The 21,249-nt window shown below is 37.6% G+C and overlaps 1 protein-coding gene across 2 annotated transcripts in view; it reads right to left on the minus strand.

The window, feature by feature from the left end:
• The window catches only part of PDHX (pyruvate dehydrogenase complex component X), a 77,357-nt gene that overhangs the window by 41,500 nt on the left and 14,608 nt on the right, over positions 1-21,249 (minus strand). The gene's annotated exons all lie outside the window — the stretch shown is intronic.

Raw genomic sequence — 21,249 nt, forward strand, 5'->3', positions numbered from 1 at the left:
AGGTAGGGGACAAAAACACTACCTCAATACCAGAACAGAGTCAAGCCACCCTCTGGTTCCATTACTTTATCTGCCAATATCCCAAATATCAATAGCAAAATCCCTGGATTGAGGGGCGTGGAAAGGGAGACTCAGGGGACAGGTAGGAAGACATCGAAACTAAAACAGAAACATTCCACTCAAAAGTAAATTGCAAAACAAAGTTCCAAAACATGAAGAAATTTAATGCTAAGAAAGAAAACCACAAAAATCAGTAATTGGAACAGAAATTCATTTCAGATGCAATCTATTTAGTGCAACCCACCAAAGATTTTAAAATAAGTATCTTAAGGATGTTCAGAAATAGAAATGAAGGTATAAGATCCATCACAAGAACAAGAGATTAAAAAGAAAAATAATGTACAGATATAAAGCACCATCAGGTTGAAAGGAAAAAAACTAATTAGAAATCTTGGAAATGAAAGATACAATTAATGAAATAACAAGAAACAATCAATGGGATATATTCTACAGTCGACATAGTGAAAGAATGATTTAGTAAATTAAAGATAGCTTCAATGAACTAACTGGAACTTAATATGGGCAGACAAAAGGACAAGTAGAAAAGAGCAGTTAAGGGACATAAATTGAGGCTGCAGTGTTTGTCCAATGGAGTTCCAAGGGAAGAGATGGGAGAGAATAGTGGACAAGCAATACTTGAAGAGATAATTGCTGAGAATTTCCCAGAGTTAAAAAGAGATATATATCCTCAAAATGAAAGAGCACTGAAAGAGTTTAGAGTGTGGTTATCTATAGTGTATTGACTAGGAGGGGGCACAGGGAGCCTTGGAACTTGCTGGAAATATTCTGTATCTTGACTAGGTATTAGTAACCTGGATATATGTGTTTGTAAAAATTAATTGAGCTTACACTGTGCAGGTAATACCTTGATAAAAAGAATTCAACAGAAAAAAAGAGTATTAGACTGTATAAACATGACTCCACATCATACACTGTAGAGAAATTACATACTTTCAACAATTGAAACACAATTTTAAAAGCTATCAGAGGGAAAAAAATAGATTACCTCAATGGAATGACAGACTGAGAGCACACTTCTCAGCAGCTGCAATAGAGGTCAGAAGACAACGGAGTAATATCTTCAAAAAGCTGAGGAAAAATAACTGTCTAGAATTTTATATGCAGCCAAACCATCATTCAAGAACGAAGGAAAAGTTCAGACATAAAAGCTAAGAAAATTTACCACTTACTGATGAGCTCTTACAAAATGCAGTTTATCAAAAAGAAAGGTAGACACAGAGGGGACCCATGGGCTACACAAAACAAGTTACCATAGAAACCGATAAAGTGTTAACATTTAATCATTTAAAAGGTAATTTCTGAGGGGTTAAAAAAGTTTACAACTCAAACATTAAAAAAAACAATAAGACAGATAAGGATATTTTTAGGTGATAAAACATGCTAAGAACTTTGATACAGATAGGAGGAGAAAATACTGGATAACTCTAGACTGCACTGGCAAAATATAATTAAATATGTATCCTAAAAACTTAATGGTGTATACCAAAAAATATAAAAATGGAAACATAACCTACAGCATTCATAAAAGCAGGAAATATAGAAAATAACAAAAACTATTATCCAGTTGAAGGCAGATGCATGAAAAGAAAAAAGCAAAGGATAAAAACAGAAAACACAAAAATGGTAGAAGTCCAAACACATCAGTAATTACAATTAACATAAATGGATTAAAACCACCGACTAAAAGAGATATCAAAATGAATAAAAAAATAAAATCTAGTTAAATGTTGCTTATAAGAGACAGACATAAACAAAAACAGAATAAAAAGTAAGATATAGAAAAATGTGAAGCATACAAATACACCCCCTCACATACACACCAAAAACAGCTGGTACAGCAATATGAATAGGCACACTCAATAAAAGAACATGAAGGAAAATCTAAAGCGCTGACATAACAAATACGCTCTAAAAGTTCACTGTACTGAAACTCCTTCACTGTATATCAAGATTTTCACACAGATGGTTATACTATATCTCAGTTAAAATAATTCAGAACCACCAATACAAACTATTTTAATGAAATAAACTTATCTGTTAGATATTTATCAAACACCTGAAAGGTGCTCAGTCTAACCCCAAAGAGATTTTCCTACTCAACCAATATTTATTGAAAATGTATTAGAGCACTGAGGATACAGCAGTGGGAGGAAAAAAGTGGTTAAGATTTCTGACCTCAAGAAGCATCCTCACTATCTTGTGATAAATTAATTGGAAATAGCAGTGGAATTAGGTGAAGTCAGGATGGTATGGGAACACTCAGCAGGGGTATCTAATTCAGTTTTTAAAAGGTGAGAGCAGCCTTCCTTAAAAAAAAAAAAAAAAAAAAAAGACATCTAGTCTGAGCCTGAAAAGATGAGGAGGAGACAATCAAGTAAAGGGGCAAGTGATCCAGGCAGAAGGCACAACACACCCAAAGCTCTCAAGGCGAAAGAAAACAGGAAACTTCGGAGGATCTGGCTAATACTACCTGAGAGAAGTGATGAGAGATTAGGCTGGTGAGGTAAGCAGGAATCCCACCCAAAAAGGAAACTTGTCTGTCATACAGAGAAAGCTATGGTGCCAGATTATACAATCTCACATCACTTCTTTATATGACAGATGTCCTAGGGCAGTTAAGACAGATTATATTTCAAAAGGAAAGGAATCACACCCTAATATGTTTCTGCTGTAACCATGGAAAAAACAATTGAACCAGGCAACCTAGCAATTAAATACTTCTTTTGGACACCTAGAAAAGAAATTCTGCCCATAGGAAAACAATAAAATAATGTTTTATCACTTGTGCTTGCCTATTTCAAATTCCAAACACCCTTTGAGAATGATTCACAAATTCTACCTCAGCCATAGATCAACCTAGATGATTTTGTTCCTATTCCTGAATTCCTATAGTAATTGTAATTAATTTGAAATGAATCACAAATTGTACTATGAAATGTTATGTTAACTTCTATTACTTTTTTAAAAATTGGTTTTCTTCTATTTACCAAACTATGAGCTTCTTCATAATAGGAACAGGACACAGTTTAAGTGTTTTACATTCTACCTCATTCCCTAGGACTCCAGCTATTGCCTCATACATAATGAGTTTGAGATTAAAACACTTCAGAAAAAAATTGCAATAATATCACAAGTCCTCATTTCCTCATAAGGTATACATCAAACTGTCCTTTATGTTTCTTTCACTTCTAACATTTGATTTGTAGCATGTTTCTGACATTTAAAAACTTAGGTATCCTGTTTCCTTTTTATTTTGTTTTAATTAAAGGTACACCTATTCACAAAACATATATATATATTAGCTATGAGAATCCTGAGAGAGAGATAAAATGTAAAGAAACATAGAGAAAAGCATCTATTGTGTGGTGAACCTTCCCCAGGAACCACAGCAAGGTTTAAAACATTGTATTATTATATAAGGCACATTACCCCTAATATCACAAAACTAGGGTTCTATCTGTCAATAATCAAACATAATATGAATGCCAAAGAAAAATTTTGAGACAAATAACGAGCCATGAAGATTCCAAATATACTCAGTTTCAGCCCTGGTCAACAATTTAGTGCTGTATCTTGGAAAACCTGCAAGGCACAGTAGTTATAAGGAGCTCTTCCAACTCAGACACAGGTTTATTCCAAGCTCTGACACTTACTGGTAATCCTGACTAAGTTATTTAATCTCTCTGACTCTAAGGAAAGTTTTGAATGTGCAGCTATTATAAAAAAATCATGGAACTGTAAATGTTAACTCTTCACAAACCTCTTCAAATAACACTTCACAACATCTTTAGATTAAAAACTTATGTATGTTATTAATAACCATTAAGAACCAAGACTCATTCTAGCTCCCTACTCCATACGCCATCATTTCAGACAGACCATTCAGCATACATTAGTATATAAGGCATTTATAGGTAGGCACTGGGTATAAACAAAACAATAAGATAGGGTTCTGTTCACAACAAGTTCAGAGTCTAGAGGAGAAGACTTAGAAGCTAGCACAGAGCATCATGGCTGGTGTGAGGTGACAGACGGCTCCTCAGCTGCCACGTTGAGGGCTGACTGGTTGTAGAAGGAGATGGCAGCCTTGCCGTGTTCCTGCGTGTCCCTGTGCCATCTCCTCGTGGTGCGTGTCAGCAGCCGAGGTGGAGCGGGCCCGGAGCGAGAGTGCGGGCCCCAGGAGGGGCCAGAGCAGAGGCCCGCCCGGGGGCCGCTCCCCAGCACCGAAGCCAGCATCATCATCATCCTGTGCCTTTGTCCAGGTGGGCAGCTGCCAGAGCTGAGGACTGGAGTATACAGAGGCTTCCCTTTCTCTTGTAAATTCTGGGTATGAAGTGTAGTCTTGATCAAACACAGTTAATGGTGATGTTTATCAACTAAACACATCCTATGACTTTCACAAAATAATCTTGTTCTGCCAAAAGTTAAGAATAAAAGTCTTTATTTAAAAGGTGTGTGTGGTGGTAATGGTGGGAGGCCAAGTCACATCTATATGAACACTAAAGAAAGAAACCTCTTCTCAGTGCTAAGGTAAACCATAATGACACCTATGATTAGAGACAAAGATAATTCAATCGTATACCAACAAATATTTACTGGCTGCCCCTATGTGCATGACACTGTGCAAGACCCTATGGCAAAAATAATGATAAAATAAGACAGAGTCTGACTGAGGAAGAGTACAAACAAGCAGGCAATGCCAATCTCATACAGTCAGTGCCTACGGCAGCGTGGGAGGATAGAGAAGGGGGCCCTAGTCAGTGTTTGCCAACTCTTCATCACACACGAAAAGATATTACTTGCATGGCCCAAGACCCCAGGCAACCCGGCTCCTAGGGCATCCTGCTCTGAGGACTCAAGGCAGGAGTAGTTGTTTGAGAAGGAAACTGCTAGGCAAAGTTAACCTCCCTTACATCCTTCTGGCTCTTAAATTTCACTGCATTACCCATTTCAAGTGCCCAACACACATGTGGCTCGTGGTTACTACACTGGACAGTGCAGACATGGAACATTTCCATCACTACAGGAAGCTCTATTGAATAATACTGTAATCTCACCAATTCCACTCACCAATTCTATAATTCTGACATAATAGAAATATTAACAATAAACGTAAAAAAGCATAATGATGGAATGCTATTCAGCAACTAAAGGAATGAACTGTTGATATGTTGATACATGCTACAACATGGATGAACTGCAAAATCATGCTAAATCAAAGAAGCCAGTCACAAAAGACTTCATAATACATGATTCTATTTACATTAAATGCCCAGAAAAGGCAAAGTTTTAGAGATAGAACGCAGATCAAGATAGGGATAAGAGAAAGAAGTGACTGCAATCAAGCATTAGGGAGTTTTGGGGGTGATATAAACGTTCTAAAGTTGTATTTTGGTGATGGCTGAAGAACTCTATATATTCACTAAAAAATCACTGAATTGAGCACTTAAAATAGGTGACTGTTAATAGTGTGTAAATTATACCTCAAAAGCTGTTAAAATAGTAGTGTACTGAAAAAACACTCAAGTTATTTGTGAAACGCACACTTCAGAAGTTTTCCATTTTAGCATCCAAACATGTATACAAATCCCCAGAAATAACAGAAACCAAAGCCTCATCTACAATAGAAGCCAGAGACCCATTTAACTCTCTAGTAGCACCTGGTGATAACAATTCAAATAGTGAACAACACCTTTAAGACAGTTTTACTTCTGAATTTTACACACTGTATTAATTATACAATCTAAGATTTACACAAAAATTGTTTTAAATATTCAAGATTCCCAGTCCCATGAAAAAAGGAAAGCCCACATAAAATGACAGTCTCTGAAGGATAACAAACACCAAGGGCAGCAGCAGTAACATGGCTAATGAAGCAAGTTCTACGCTGTTCCAGACAATGTGTGGCCAAGTACCTCATGTAACTACCTCAGTCTAGTTTTGTTCCAGTGTTTCAGGATAAGCTCTTAAATATCTCAAGAAAGAAAACAATGTTTTTCATACCCTCAAATATTCTCTCACAAAAGGGTGGAACAAGAATATTTTCTTCCTTTTTGTTATTTTAACAGATATGACCTTACAACTGATGAAAAACAATCTATATACACTTTAATTAAACTAAAAATAATCTGACACACACTTCCCCCACCAAATAACAAGTTTGTAATAAAAATGTGGAATGTGGCTCAATTCACCTTTCAGGTTTTGAAACTGTACATGTTACCTGGCATTTTTGAACTGTTTTCTCTACTAAGTTAATAATGCATATTCTTTACTTAATCCTCTCAGACTGAAATTAAGTATTCTAATATTCATTACAAAACTACTTTTCTAACATTCATTAGATCAACGAAGATGGGAATAATTTACATGCTATATTATTGCATGTTTCCATGTGATGAGACAGGTTATCAAGAGGACGTGGCCACTTAGCTGGGCAAGAGTAACTGGAGGTCCCTCACCCCCTCCCCATCTGTGAAATGTGTGCTCCGCTTGCCTTCCCAGTGCTGGAAGCTGCCCAAGGACATAGCCTTGAGATAGTACTGTGGTGCTGAGACCACCTGGACAGTATACGTGATCAAGCCCAGTTAAGGCCTCCTCCCATGAAAGTCCCTTTGCTTAATTAAACCTGCCACCTACCAACCTGGAGCCTCTTTCTTCCATCACTCCCTATCCTCCATGTATGAGGCCGATTTCAGATTACACCCAGGAAGCTTCTGAGGAGGTTGTGATACAACACTATGACTTCAAAAAAGAAAAGGAAACTGAGTTATCACAGAATTCTAAAGTCAAGGATATATCTTAGAAATCATCTAATTCAACTCACTCCCAGATATTTCATGACAGAGTGGGAACCCCAAAGGACAAACCTAGACTAGAGTTCTTTTCACTGCACCCTTATTGCCTTGGCTTAAAACAGACACACACACACACACACACACACACACACACATACATTAGTAACAGTTGTGAATTACAGAGTCTCAGATTTTCAAGAAATCTTAAAGATTTGTAAGACCGAACTGCCATCCACTAAAGGTTATCAGATCATTAGCATTAGCTTAAAAATAAACTAGATTCAAAATTATATACAACACTATTCATTTTCATGAAAAAAATTCAATCCCCTTAATGTTTGAAGGTCTAAACTCAGTTTTAAATAACAGTGACCATACAATAAAGATCTCAAGATAAAAATTTTTAAAAACATAGCTAATAAGAAAAAAAGGTATATTAAAAGCTTTCTTAGGGGGCTTCCCTGGTGGCGCAGTGGTTGAGAGTCCGCCTGCCGATGCAGGGTACACGGGTTCGTGCCCCAGTCTGGGAAGATCCCACATGCCGTGGAGCGGCTGGGCCCATGAGCCGTGGCCGCTGAGCCTGCGCGTCCGGAGCCTGTGCTCCGCAACGGGAGAGGCCACACAGTGAGAGGCCCACATACCTCAAAAAAAAAAAAAAAAAAAAAGTTTTCTTGTAGAATATAAATGTTTTTAATACATAACGACTGAACCAAGTTATGTACCAAGCACCAAACATACTTAGACATATATAGTCATACCCATGTGTAACAATACATAAATGTTAAAGAACTAAATTACGATGGACTTCCCTGGTGGTCCAGTAGTTAAGACTCCCAATGCAGGGGGCCCGGGTTCGATCCCTGGTTAGGGAACTACATCCTGCAACTAAGAGCCTGCATGCTGCAACTAAAAGATTCCCACATGCCGTGACTAAAGATCCCACACGCCACTACAAAGATGCCGTGTGGTGCACTAAGACCCGGCGCAGCCAAATAAATAAATAAATATTTTTTAAAAAATCTTAAAAAAGGAACTAAATTATGCTCAAAAAAATCACAAAGGTGATGAACTAAAAATGAAGCCAGTGAATTACAGAGAACCAACGATTTAGATTGCTCTCAATTACTTATGTGTACTGGTAAACAACATTTCTCCTGAGTTGGCAGAACACAGAATTTTAAAAGCAACCTTCAAGGAAACATGCTCCAGGGGCTTAAAGTACACCCTGGCTTGTCCTGCATGAAAATAGCACAAGTAATCAAAAGAAAAAGAATAGAATGATGAAACCATTTGTCTCCTGGCTCTGCATTATACTCACCATATTCTAATGGGTGTGAATAACTTATCAGACTGCCAGCGAGCTAGAAGTCTGAGAGATAAATGTGGTCCAAAGAATCCTCCTATCTACTTGCCTATCAAGGTCTCAAAGTGTGAAGAAATTTAATCATTTTATAATAATCCTAAAAGGCTGGTCTGTGTCTGAATCATTCTTTAATGACACCAACACTCTGTCATACTGGATATGGAAATAGCCAAAGCTCTGTAATTCATCAGGAAAAAAACTTAAAAATAGATTCCAACTGACTGCATTATTTATAAAGGTGAAACTTTCTTAGATACTGATAATTATTTTAGAAGATGGCAGCAGCCATGCAGAGCCGATTGCTCAAAATGCTTCCTAATGAAGCACTGTCTCTTTCATTTATATGACATGTGTCTTTCTCAAATTCTAGACAACTCTGCCATTTTTTGGTTGAATATTACCTCTTCCTCATTCTCTCTTTTTTCTCCTTCTGGAATTCTTCCTATTGGGTTAGCAGAGGATTCTCATTTTATTATTTGTGTCTTAGCTTCTCTTTTATATTCTCTACTGCTACTGCATGCAGGCTAACAGGTTGAACTTCACGAATCCTTTGGTAAGACACGTCTAATCACACCTTAATCCAACCTTGAGTTTTTCATTTTCTAATTTTAGAGACAACATTTTTCATTCCTAGAAGTTCTATTTGTTCTTTTCAAACCTGTCTGGACTTTTTGGATAGTGTTTGTCTTTTTTCATATTTTCAATTCCTTCTCTTACACGTTTTGTCGTTTCAAACATACGTTTTTACGTATCTAGTAATTCCAATTAGCTGAAGTTCCTGGAGGTCTAATCCTGTTACTTGTTATGCCTAATAACGTTTGCCCCTAAAGGGCAGCTTCCATGTCAATTATTAAATTTGGAACTGTGAATCTGTGGTTAAGTGGGACTTTATCTGGGAATCTTGTGTGAGTTGGATTAGAGACTATGTTCTTCCAGAATAATGGCTTCTGCCAAGTAACCAAGGAAGATTATCAGCCCAGGACCACTTTACCTCTACGTATGGGTTTCCAGAAAATGCAAATACCACAAATCTGAACACCAAAGCCTCATGAAGAAATGCCGATGAGAGAACATTTTCAACAAGGTAAGCATTTTTATTCCAAGACAAATAAATATATTTGTCTGTTAGCCATTTTATGGCATTAAATTCCATTTATAGGGTGGTGACTCTAAAATGTCTATCAAGTCAGACTTCACTCCTAAACTTTAACTCCTATAATCAACTGTCTATTGAACACATTCCCTTGAATATCTAAAAAGGAACTCAAACTTTACCACATCCAAACCGAACCTAATTCTTTTTTTTCTCCAGCTTTTTTTTTGGTATATATACAGCAGGTTCTTATTAGTCATCCATTTTATACACATCAGTGTATACATGTCAATCCTAATCGCCCAATTCATCCCACCACCACCCCCACCCCACTCCGCTTTCCCCTCTTGGTGTCCATACGTTTGTTCTCTACATCTGTCTCTCAATTTCTACTCTGCAAATCGGTTCATCTGTACCGTTTTCCTAGGTTCCACATATATGCATTAATATGCAATATTTGTTTTTCTCTTTCTGACTCACTTCACTCTGTATGAGAGTCTCTAGATTCATCCACATCTCTACAAATGACCCAATTTCGTTCCTTTTTATGGATGAGTAATACTCCATTGTACATATGTACCACATCTTCTTTATCCATTCATCTGTCGATGGGCATTTAGGTTGCTTCCATGACCTGGCTATTGTAAATAGTGCTGCACTGAACATTGGGGTGCATGTGTCTTTTTGAATTATGGTTTTCTCTGGGTATATGCCCAGTAGTGGGATTGCTGGGTCATATGGTAATTCGATTTTTAGTTCTTTAAGGAACCTCCATACTGTTCTCCATAGTGGCTGTATGAATTTACATTCTCACCAACAGTGCAAGAGGGTTCCTTTTTCTCCACACCCTCTCCAGCATTTGTTATTTGCAGATTTTCTGATGATGGCCATTCTAACTGGTGTGAGGTGATACCTCATTGTAGGATTTTTTTTTTTTTTTTTTTTGCGGTAAGCGGACCTCTCACTGTTGTGTCCTCTCCTGCCGTGGAGCAAAGGCTCTGGACGCACAGGCCCAGCGGCCATGGCCCACGGGCCAAGCCGCTCCGCGGCATGCGGGATCCTCCCGGACCGGGGCACGAACCCGTGTCCCCTGCAACGGCAGGCGGACTCTCAACCACTGCGCCACCAGGGAAGCCCCCTCATTCATTGTACTTTTGATTTGCATTTCTCTAATAATTAGTGATGTTGAGCAGCATTTAATGTGCTTCTTGACCATCTGTATGTCCTCTTTGGAGAAATGTCTATTTAGGTCTTCTGCCCCTTTTTTGATTGGGTTGTTTGTTTTCTGAATATTAAGCCACATGAGCTGTTTATATATTTTGGAGATTAACCCTTTGTCTGTTGATTCATTTGCAAATATTTTTTCCCATTCTGAGGGGTGTCTTTTCGTCTTGTTTGTAGTTTCCTTTGCTTTGCAAAAGCTTTTAAGTTTCATTAGGTCCCATTTGTTTATTTTTGTTTTTATTTCCATTACTCTAGGAGGTGGATCAAAAGATCTTGCTGTGATTTATGTCAAAGAGTGTTCTTCCTATGTTTTCCTCTAAGAGCTTTATAGTGTCCGGTCTTACGTTTAGGTCTCTAATCAATTTTGAGTTTATTTTTGTGTATGGTGTTAGGGAGTGTTCTCATTTCATTCTTTTACATGCAGCTGTCCAGTTTTCCCAGCAACACTTACTATTTTTTCTCCATTGTATATCCTTGCGTCCTTTGTCATAGATTGAATGACCATAGGTGCGTGGGTTTATCCCTGGGCTTTCTATCCTGTTCCACTGATTTATATTTCTGTTTTTGTGCCACTACCATATTGTCTTGATTACTGTAGCTTTGTAGTGTAGTCTGAAGTCAGGGAGTCTGATTCCTCCAGCTCTGTTTTTTTCCCTCAAGACTGCTTTGGCTACTCGGGGTCTTTTGTGTCTCCATACAAATTTTAAGATTTTTTGTTCTAGTTCTGTAAAAAATGCCATTGGTAATTTGATAGGGATTGCATTGAATCTGTAGATTGCTTTGGGTAGTATAGTCATTTTCACAATATTGATTCCTCCAATCCAAGAACATGGTATATCTCTCTATCTGTTGATATCATCTTTAATTTCTTTCAACAGTGTCTTATAGTTTTCTGAATACAGATCTTTCGTCTCTTCAGGTAGGTTTATTCCTAGGTATTTTATTCTTTTTGTTGCAATGGTAAATGGGAGTGTTTCCTTAATTTCCCTTTCAGATTTTTCATTATTAGTGTATAGGAATGCAAGAGAGTTCTGTGCATTAATTTTGTATCCTGCAACTTTACCAAATTCATTGATTAGCTCTAGTAGTTTTCTGATGGCATCTTTAGGGTTCTCTATATATAGTATCATGTCATCTGCAAACAGTGACAGTTTTACTTCTTCTTTTCCAATTTGTATTCCTTTTATTTATTTTCCTTCTCTGATTGCATGGCTAGGACTTCCAAAACTATGTTGAATAACAGTGACGGGAGTGGACGTCCTTGCCTCGTTCCTGATCTTAGAGGAAATGCTTTCAGCTGTTCACCATTGAGAATGATGGTTGCTGTGGGTTTTTCGTATATGGCCTTTAGTATGTTGAGGTAGGTTCCCTCTATGCCCACTTTCTGGAGAGTCTTTTTTTTTTTCATAAATGGGTGTAAAATTTTGTCAAAACGTTTTTCTGCATCTATTGAGATGATCATATGGTTTTCATTCTTCAATTTGTTAATATGGTGTATCACATTGATTGATTTGCATATATTGAAGAATGTTTGCATCCCTGGGATAAATCCCAATTGATCATGGTGTATGATCCTTTTAATGTGTTGTTGGATTCTGTTTGCTAGTAGTTTGTTGAGGATTCTTGCATCTACATTCATCAGTGATACTGGCGTGTAATTTTCTTTTTTGTAGTATCTTTGGTTTTGGTATCAGGTGATGGTGGCCTCATAGAATGAGTTTGGGTGTGTTCCTTCCTCTGCAATTTTTTGGAAGAGTTTGAGAAGGATGGGTGTTAGGTCTTCTCTAAATGTTTGATAGAATTCATCTGTGAAGCCATCTGGTCCTGGACTTTTGTTTGTTGGAAGATTTTGAATCACAGTTTCAATTTCATTACTTGTGATTGGTCTGTTCATATTTTCTATTTCTTCCTGGTTCAGTCTTGGAAGGTTATACCTTTCTAAGAATTTGTCCATTTCTTCCAGGTTCTCCATTTTATTGGCACAGAGTTGCTTGTAGTAGTCTCTTAAGATGCTTTGTATTTCTGTGGTGTCTGTTGTAACTTCTCCTTTTTCATTTCTAGTTTTAATGGTTTGAGTCCTCTCCCTCTTTTTCTTGATGAGTCTGGCTAATAGTTTATCAATCTTGTTTATCTTCTCAAAGAACCTGTTTTTAGTTTTATTGATCTTTGCTACTGTTTTCTTTGTTTCTATTTCATTTATTTCTGCTCTGATCTTTATGATTTCTTTCCTTCTGCTAATTTTGGGTTTTGTTTGTTCTTCTTTCTCTAGTTCCTTTAGGTGTAAGGTTAGATTGTTTATTTGAGATTTTTCTTGTTTCTTGAGGTGGGCTTATACAGCTATAAACTTCCCTCTTAGAACTTCTTTTGCTGCACCCTACAGGTTTTGTGTCATCATGTTTTCATTATCGTTTGTCTCTAGGTATTTGATTTCCTCTTTGATTTCTTCAGTGATCTCTTAGTTATTTAGTAACATATTGTTTAGCCTCCACGTGTTTGTGTTTTTTACATTTTTTACCCCGTAACTGATTTCTAATCTCATATCATTGCGGTCAGAAAAGATGTTTGATACGATTTCAATTTTCTTAAATTTACTGAGGTTTGATTTGTGACCCAGGATGTGATCTATCCTGGAGAATGTTCCGTGCGCACTTGAGAAGAAAGTGTAATTTGCTGTTCTTGGATGGAATGTCCTATAAATATCAATTAAATCTATCTGGTCTATTGTGTCATTTAAAGCTTGTGTTTCTTATTAATTTTCTGTTTGGATGATCTGTCCAATGATGTAAGTGAGGTGTTAAAGTCCCCCACTATTATTGTGTTACTGTCGATTTCCTCTTTTATAGATCTTAGCAGTTGCCTTATGTATTGAGGTGCTCCTATGTTGGGTGCATATATATTTATAATTGTTATATCTTCTTCTTGGATTGATCCCTTGATCATTATGTAGTGTCCTTCCTTGTCTCTTATAACATTCTTTATTGTAAAGTTTATTTTATCTGATATAAGTATTGCTACTCCAGCTTTCTTTTGATTTCCATTTGCATGGAATATCTTTTTCCATCCCCTCACTTCCAGTCTGAAGGTGTCCCTAGGTCTGAAGTGGGTCTCTTGTAGACAGCATAAATATGGGTCTTGTTTTTGTATCCATTCAGCGAACCTCTGTCTTTTGGTTGGAGCATTTAATCCATTCATGTTTAAGGTAATTATCGATATGTATGTTCCTATGACAATTTTCTTAATTGTTTTGGGTTTATTTTGTAGGTCCTTTTCTTCTCTTATGTTTCCCACTTAGAGAAATTCCTTTAGCATTTGTTGTAGAGCTGGTTTGGTGGTGCTGAATTCTCTTAGCTTTTGCTTGTCTGTAAAGCTTTTGATTTCTCCATCGAATATGAATGAGATCCTTGCCAGGTAGAGTAATCTTGGTTCTAGGTTCTTCCCTTTCATCACTTTAAGTATATCATGCCACTCCCTTCTGGCTTGTAGAGTTTCTGCTGAGAAATCAGCTGTTAACCATATGCGAGTTCCCTTGTATTTGTTGTTTTTCCCTTGCTGCTTTCAATAATTTTTCTTTGTCTTTAATTTTTGCCAATTTGATTACTATGTGTCTCGGTGTGTTTCTCCTTGGGTTTATCCTGTATGGGACTCTCTGTGCTTCCTGGACTTGGGTGGCTATTTCCTTTCCCATGTTAGGGAAGTTTTTGACTATAATCTCTTGAAATATTTTCTCGGGTCCTATCTCTCTCTCTTCTCCTTCTGGGACCCCTATAATGAGAATGTTGTTGCATTTAATGTTGTCCCAGAAGTCTCTTAGGCTGTCTTCATTACTTTCCATTCTTTTTTCTTTATTCTGTTCCACAGCAGCGAATTCCACCATTCTGTCTTCCAGGTCATTTATCCGTTCTTCTGCCTCAGTGATTCTGCTATTGATTCCTTCTAGTGTATTTTTCATTTCAGTTATTGTACTGTTCATCTCTGTTCGTTTGTTCTTTATTTCTTCTAGGTCTTTGTTAAACATTTCTTGCATCTTCTCGATCTTTGCCTCCATTCTTTTTCTGAGGTCCTGGATCATCTTCACTATCATTATTCTGAATTCTTTTTCTGGAAGGTTGCCTATCTCCACTTCATTTAGTTGTTTTTCTGGGGTTTTATCTTGTTCCTTCATCTGGTACATAGCCCTCTGCCTTTTCACCTTGTCTCTCTTTCTGTGAATGTGGTTTTTGTTCCAGAGGCTGCAGAATTTGAGTTCTTCTTTCTTCTGCTATCTGCCCTCTGGTGGATGAGGCTAAGAGGCTTTTGCAAGTTTCCTCCTGAACCTAATTCTCAATTTCCCCACCTGCCCACAAAAAAACACCACTGTTTCCCAATCTCAGTTATTCCACCCTTCCAGCTCAGGCCCAGCGGGGCATGTAGTCAACTCCTGCTCACCGTTCTGGACATTGCTGGATTTGGTGATTCCTCTTTCCTGTGTTTAAGCTCAACTTACGTTTAAAAAATCTGTCTTATAATTTTCTACCCCGAAGTGAGCAGAACCCTGACCGCATCTGTTTAGATGGTCATACTGACTAGAAGTCCTCAGGACTGGCCTTTCCAATGTGAGCCTGTAAAGGGAACTACTTAAATTGCCTACAGTTAGCTTTTGATACGAGAGCACTCCTAGGGCCTGTTCCATTTAGTGCAAGGCTACTGTCAGGGCTCAAGAAAGCACGTAAAGACCACTTCCTACAAAATAACCATGAGTGTCCTTACCTCTTGGCTTTAGGATAAGGACACTCACAGACTAATAAACTGCAGCTTGATATTCAAGATCCTTCCTATAACCTATCTTATTTCACATCCACCATGCCCTTAATGCAGCCAGAACTACCTACGGTTGCCAAAATATATGTCATGACATCTCACTTCCAAGATTTTGACAAATTGTTTACATTACTTATAATGTCCTTCTTTTTTTTTTTTAAAAAAAAAAAGCCCATGTATTATATAAGGACCAACTCAAATAGTACCTCATCTGTAAAGCCTTCTTGATGCCTGTCACATCTCCTGCTCTTGCCTTACTCTCCCCTCTGCCAATATATTTACTGATCAGTCATTTACAGTGCTGCTGGGTCTGTTCTATTGATTATTAATATGCCAGTCATAACCACAAAAGGAAACATCAAAACTCAGACATGTTCACCACTAAGGAACAGAATTAAGTTGTGCTTCCAATCAGAGGTGGTACATAGCACATCAAGGACCAGTCATTGTCATCTGGATAGCCTCATTGTGCCATACCTCCTATCCTCTATAGTGGCCCATTCCACAGTCCCAAACTCCTGCTGTGAGGCCCATTCTGTAATTTCTCTTGTTGAGTTTCCTAGCACCCCAGCCCTGCCCACCCCACCTGCAAGAACTGAGACCTTCTCTCAAACTCCCAAGCTACTAAATACTTGCAGCCTTTTTCCCAACGCCCAACATTTGTCCTCACTGCCATGAACGGCTCATCTCCTAGAATCACAGCATAACTCTGTTAGACTCTGAACTCTTACTCACTGCCTAAGTTCTCTCTATACAATTTTTTTTAACATCTTTATTGGAGTATAATTGCTTTACAACGTTGTGTTAGTTTCTGCTATATAACGAAGTGAATCAGCTATATGCATACATATATCCCCATATCCCCTCCCTCTTGCGTCTCCTTCCCACTCTCCCTATCCCACCCCTCTAGGTGGTCGCAAAGCACCGAGCTGATCTCCCTGTGCTATGCGGTTGCTTCCCACTAGCTATCTGTTTTACATTTGGTAGTGTATATATGTCAATGCTAATCTCTCACTTCGTCCCAGCTTACCCTTCCCTCTCCCCGTGTCCTCAGTTCCATTCTCTATGTCTGCGTCTTTATTCCTGTCCTCCCCCTAGGTTCATCAGAACCACTTTTTTTTTTGTTTTTTAGATTCCATACATATGTGTTAGCATATGGTTTTTGTTTTTCTCTTTTTGACTTACTTCAACTCTGTATGACAGTCTCTAGGTCATCCACCTCACTACAAGTAACTCAATTTTGTTTCTTTTTATGGCTGAGTAATATTCCATTGTATATATGTGCCACAACTTCTTTATCCATTCATCTGCCAATGGACACTTAAGTTGCTTCTACGTCCTAGCTATTGTAAATAGTGCTGCAATGAACATTGTGGTACATGTCTCTTTTTGAACTATAGTTTTCTCAGGGTATATGCCCAGCAGTGGGGTTACTGGGTCATATGGTAGTTCTGTTTTAAGTTTTTTAAGGAACCTCCATACTGTTCTCCATAATGGCTGTATCAATTTACATTCCCACCAACAGTGCAAGAGGGTTCCCTTTTCTCCACAACCTCTCCAGCATTTATTGTTTGTAGATTTTTTTGATGATGGCCATTCTGACTGGTGTGAGATGATACCTCACTGTAGTTTTGATTTGCATTTCTCTAATGATTAGTGATGCTGAACATCCTTTCATGTGTTTGTTGGCAATCTGTATCTTCTTTGGAGAGATGTCTATTTAGGTCTTCTGCCCACTTGGGGATTGGGTTGTTTGTTTTTTTGATATTGAGCCGTATGAGCTGCTTGTGTATTTTGGAGATTAATCCTTTGTCAGTTGCTTCGTTTGCAAATATTTTCTCCCATTCTGAGGGTTGTCTTTTCATCTTGTTTATGGTTTCCTTTACTGTGCAAAAGCTTTTAATCTATACAATTTTATGAGCGCTAGCCTGGACCACTCAATACCAACATTTGCCTGGATGACCTCCCATGCCCACTGAATCACATATAGAGACCCCAGAAGTCCTTGCCAGGGCTAGTCTCTGGAATCAGTCAAATCCTCCCAGACCATTTCTCACGCTGAAGCATAATAATGGCTATGGGGAACTCATCTGGTCAATTTCTCTGTGCATCTGTCCAATGAGCCCTAATAAGGGACTGGAGATTCATCTCCCCAAAAGTTTAACATGTTGCAGAATGAGTAAAGCATAGGGAGATGGCTAAAAGAATCCATCCCACAGTCAGTACCTGGTTACTCTACAGACACATATGGCAACGACCAGAGGAAGGAAAAAGGAAAAGAAAGCAGCTGTCAGAAAAATAAAAAGTCTCCTTCTCCAGCTTCCTTCACAGTAATTTTTCCTCTGTCCTCCTTCTGCACCATGAGCGCTGTAGCATCCTTATCTCTTTGGCCTTCATATGCTTAGTCTTATTTTTTAAGCACCATACTAAGTATTAAAATCTGGCAAAATAATTATTTACAATAGCCAAGGTATGGAAACAACCTACGTGCCCATCAATGGATAAATGGATAAAGATGTGAGATATAGGGCTTCCCTGGTGGCGCAGTGGTTGAGAGTCTGCCTGCCGATGCAGGGGACATGGTTTCGTGCCCTGGTCCGGGAAGATCCCACATGCCACGGAATGGCTAGGCCCGTGAGCCATGGCTGCTGAGCCTGCGCGTCCGGAGCCTGTGCTCCACAAAGGGAGAGGCCACAACAGTGAGAGGCCCGCGCACTGCCAAAAAAAAAAAAGATGTGAGATATACGCATATATATAATGGAATACTACTCAGCCATAAAAAAGATGAAAATCTCGCTATTTGCAACAGCATGGATGGACCTTGAGGGTATTATGCTAGATGAAATAAGTCAAAGAAAGACAAATACTGTAGAATTTCACGATATGTATAGAATATAAAAAAACAAAACAAAACAAAAGAAATGAACAAAGCAAACCAAACAGGAACAAACACGTAGCTACAGAGAATACAGTAGTGGTTACCAGAGCGGAAGGGCCAGGGGAAGGAGGGGAGGACAAAATGGGCAAATAAGATCAACTGTGTAGTGACAGACGGAAACTAAGTTTTTGGTGGTGAGCATGCTGTAGCATATACAGAAGTAGAAATGTAACGCTGTACACGTGAAACAGACAATGTTATAAACTAATGTTACCTCAGTAAAAAAATAAATTTAAAAAAATCTGGCAAAATGGTTGCTATAAACAATAGATTAATACAGTTTTGTAGGTAGTATTGTAGCAAGTATTTTCTTAGTAACAGCAAGATTCAAATTCACTTGGAGCTTATAAAAAGCTGAGGAAAGAATAGTTTCTCACTCCAAGTTATATCCCAAAGACTACTGACTGGACAACTTTAGAAAATATATATTAGTACAAAAGGTTCAAACATATAAAAAAGTTATAAGGAAAGTTAATGAACCAACTTTTACAACTATTACACTGTCAACTGACTCATGAATACTTATAATCTTATCCTCCCACCAGAGGTATTGTGAAGTTAAGGCCAGATGTACTATCATTTCATACATAAATATTTCAACTCATATCTCTTATAGATAAGATTTTAAAAATTATTAGCATAGTATCATTAAACCTCTAAAATGATTAATTTCTTAATCTAATTAAACATATAATTTTCAAATTCCCCAAATGTTTTATTTGTTTGAATCATCAACAAAATAAGTTCCCTACATTGGAACCTGTCTCTTAAATCTCCTTGAAGCTATAGGTTCCCCTACCTCCTTCCTTTCCCCATCTTCCCATCCCTTGACATTTATTTGTTGACGAAATTGGCCTGTAGAAATCCCCACAGTCTGGGTTATGCTGATATATTCCTCACGGTGTCATTAGATACATGCCTCTTTCCCCTATATTTCCTGGAAATTGGTAGCAAGAACTACAGGCTTGATCAATTCAGCTCAATTTTCTGGCAAGACAACCTTATAGCTGGTGGTACTATCTGGTTTTCTCTCTTTCTGTGATATTAGCAACCATTGATGGTCACTGGCTATATCCCTTAATTCATTAGAGACTGCAAAATTGTGATACAGTGACATTCTATCATTCCTCCATCTTTTAAGAGTTGGGATATGCCAATAATTAGAAACTTATCATCACCAACTACTTGGTTACTCTAAGCTACAGTTCATATAGGAAAGGCAGGGAAAAATACTTGAGTCTTTCCACTTATTACCAGTTTTCAAAATAAGTTAATTTACTAGCATCCCCCAAAGCAGACCAACTATTAGTATTTTTCTTTAGTACTACTGTGAGCTTCAAATTTAAATATATTTAATGTGTTTCAATACACTGTAGATATTATTCTTACTGATCCTCAAATTGTCCCATTTTTGGCTCCTGAGTCCTTTAAGACGCCCTCAGAAGTTTTTGATAACTGTTTTCCTTTCTAAATTGACAAGATGTTCCAAGCTCATCTTGTACATTTCCTGCCCCAGACCTGGAAGTAGCTATTTTCCAAAGAGCTTTGGTTTACTTTAGTAGGAAATGACATTAGATACTAAAGTCTCATTGTTAGGGGTGCTCATTGCTAGTGGGTTTGTCATTTTTCCAGGCCCTGCCATGAAAAAGAGCTACAAAATTTACCATCACAGGATCTTTCCTTAACCTTAGCTATCTTTCATCTGTTTTTCCTTTAAACCACACTCAAAGGCTGGATTCCCAATAATATCATCTTAACCACTCATTTGCTTTATCCCATAATTTTAAAAAACCTTAGAATAACAATACCAACATAACCACTATAATACTATTACTCTAAACAGTTTAAGATATTTTTAGAGATGTCATTGTCCTTTAATTACAATCTAGTAGCGATAGATAGTCAAGTTTGTTGACATCTGAAATAGCCCCTCCCTGCATGGTTGTTATATCAGCAACTCAATATATAATTAGGTTCTTCTGTTTCAATTGGTTTCCATTTTTAGGGATCTTTTAAAATTAAATTCTGTGTTAAAATTATGCAAAATATGTATATGGTTCCAAGTTAAGGAGACAAAACAAGATGTATTCAGAGAAGTCTAGCTTCTGCTCCTCTCTCCACCCACCACACTGTTTCCTCCATCACACTCCAAATAACCATTTTTTTGTTGTTAAGTTTTTGTTTTATCCTTTTTTTAAAAAAATTTCCAAATATTAGTATTCCCATCCCTTTCTTCAATGAATGATACACACTATATCTATTAGTCACCACCCTGCTTTCTTCCCCTGAAAGTCACTCTACAATAGTATAAAGAGACACTCTTCATTCCTTTCTATAGTTGTGGATATAGTATATGTTATTCATCAAATTGTGTACTGACCAACAGATGGATTGTTTCTAACTTTTGCTATTACAAACACTGCTGCGATAAATAGCCTCACATGTGCATCTTTTCTTATTTTTGCCTTTAGATAGGATCCCTAGAAATAGAACTGCCTGGCGAAAGGGTAAATATAAATGTAAGTTTTCTAGGTATTGACAAGTTCTCTCCCCTAGGTCTTATACCATTTTGCATTTCCTACAGCAATGTTTGAGAGTGCCTGCTTCCCCCCATTCCCTCCACAGTCTCATCAACAGAATAACTTGTCAAACTTTTTAATTTCTGTCAATATGATTGGTAAGAAATGATGTATCAGTGTAGTATTACTCTGCATATTTATTAGTACAAATATTAAATAGCTTTTCATATGTTAGAGGCAATTTGCAGTTCTTTTTCTGCAAACCATCTGTTCTTATATCTTGCCCATTTTCTTGCTGAGTTGATAGTTTTCTTATTCTCTATTTTTTAGAAATACTAACCCTTTGTGATTAAAAACTGCAAATACCCTTCTCCAATTTGTCATCTTTTTTACTTTATTTATTATGTTTTCAGCTATAATAAAGTTATTATTTTTAC

The sequence above is a fragment of the Globicephala melas genome, chromosome 8, assembly GCF_963455315.2.
Source record: "Globicephala melas chromosome 8, mGloMel1.2, whole genome shotgun sequence".
NCBI classification, from domain to species: domain Eukaryota; kingdom Metazoa; phylum Chordata; class Mammalia; order Artiodactyla; family Delphinidae; genus Globicephala; species Globicephala melas.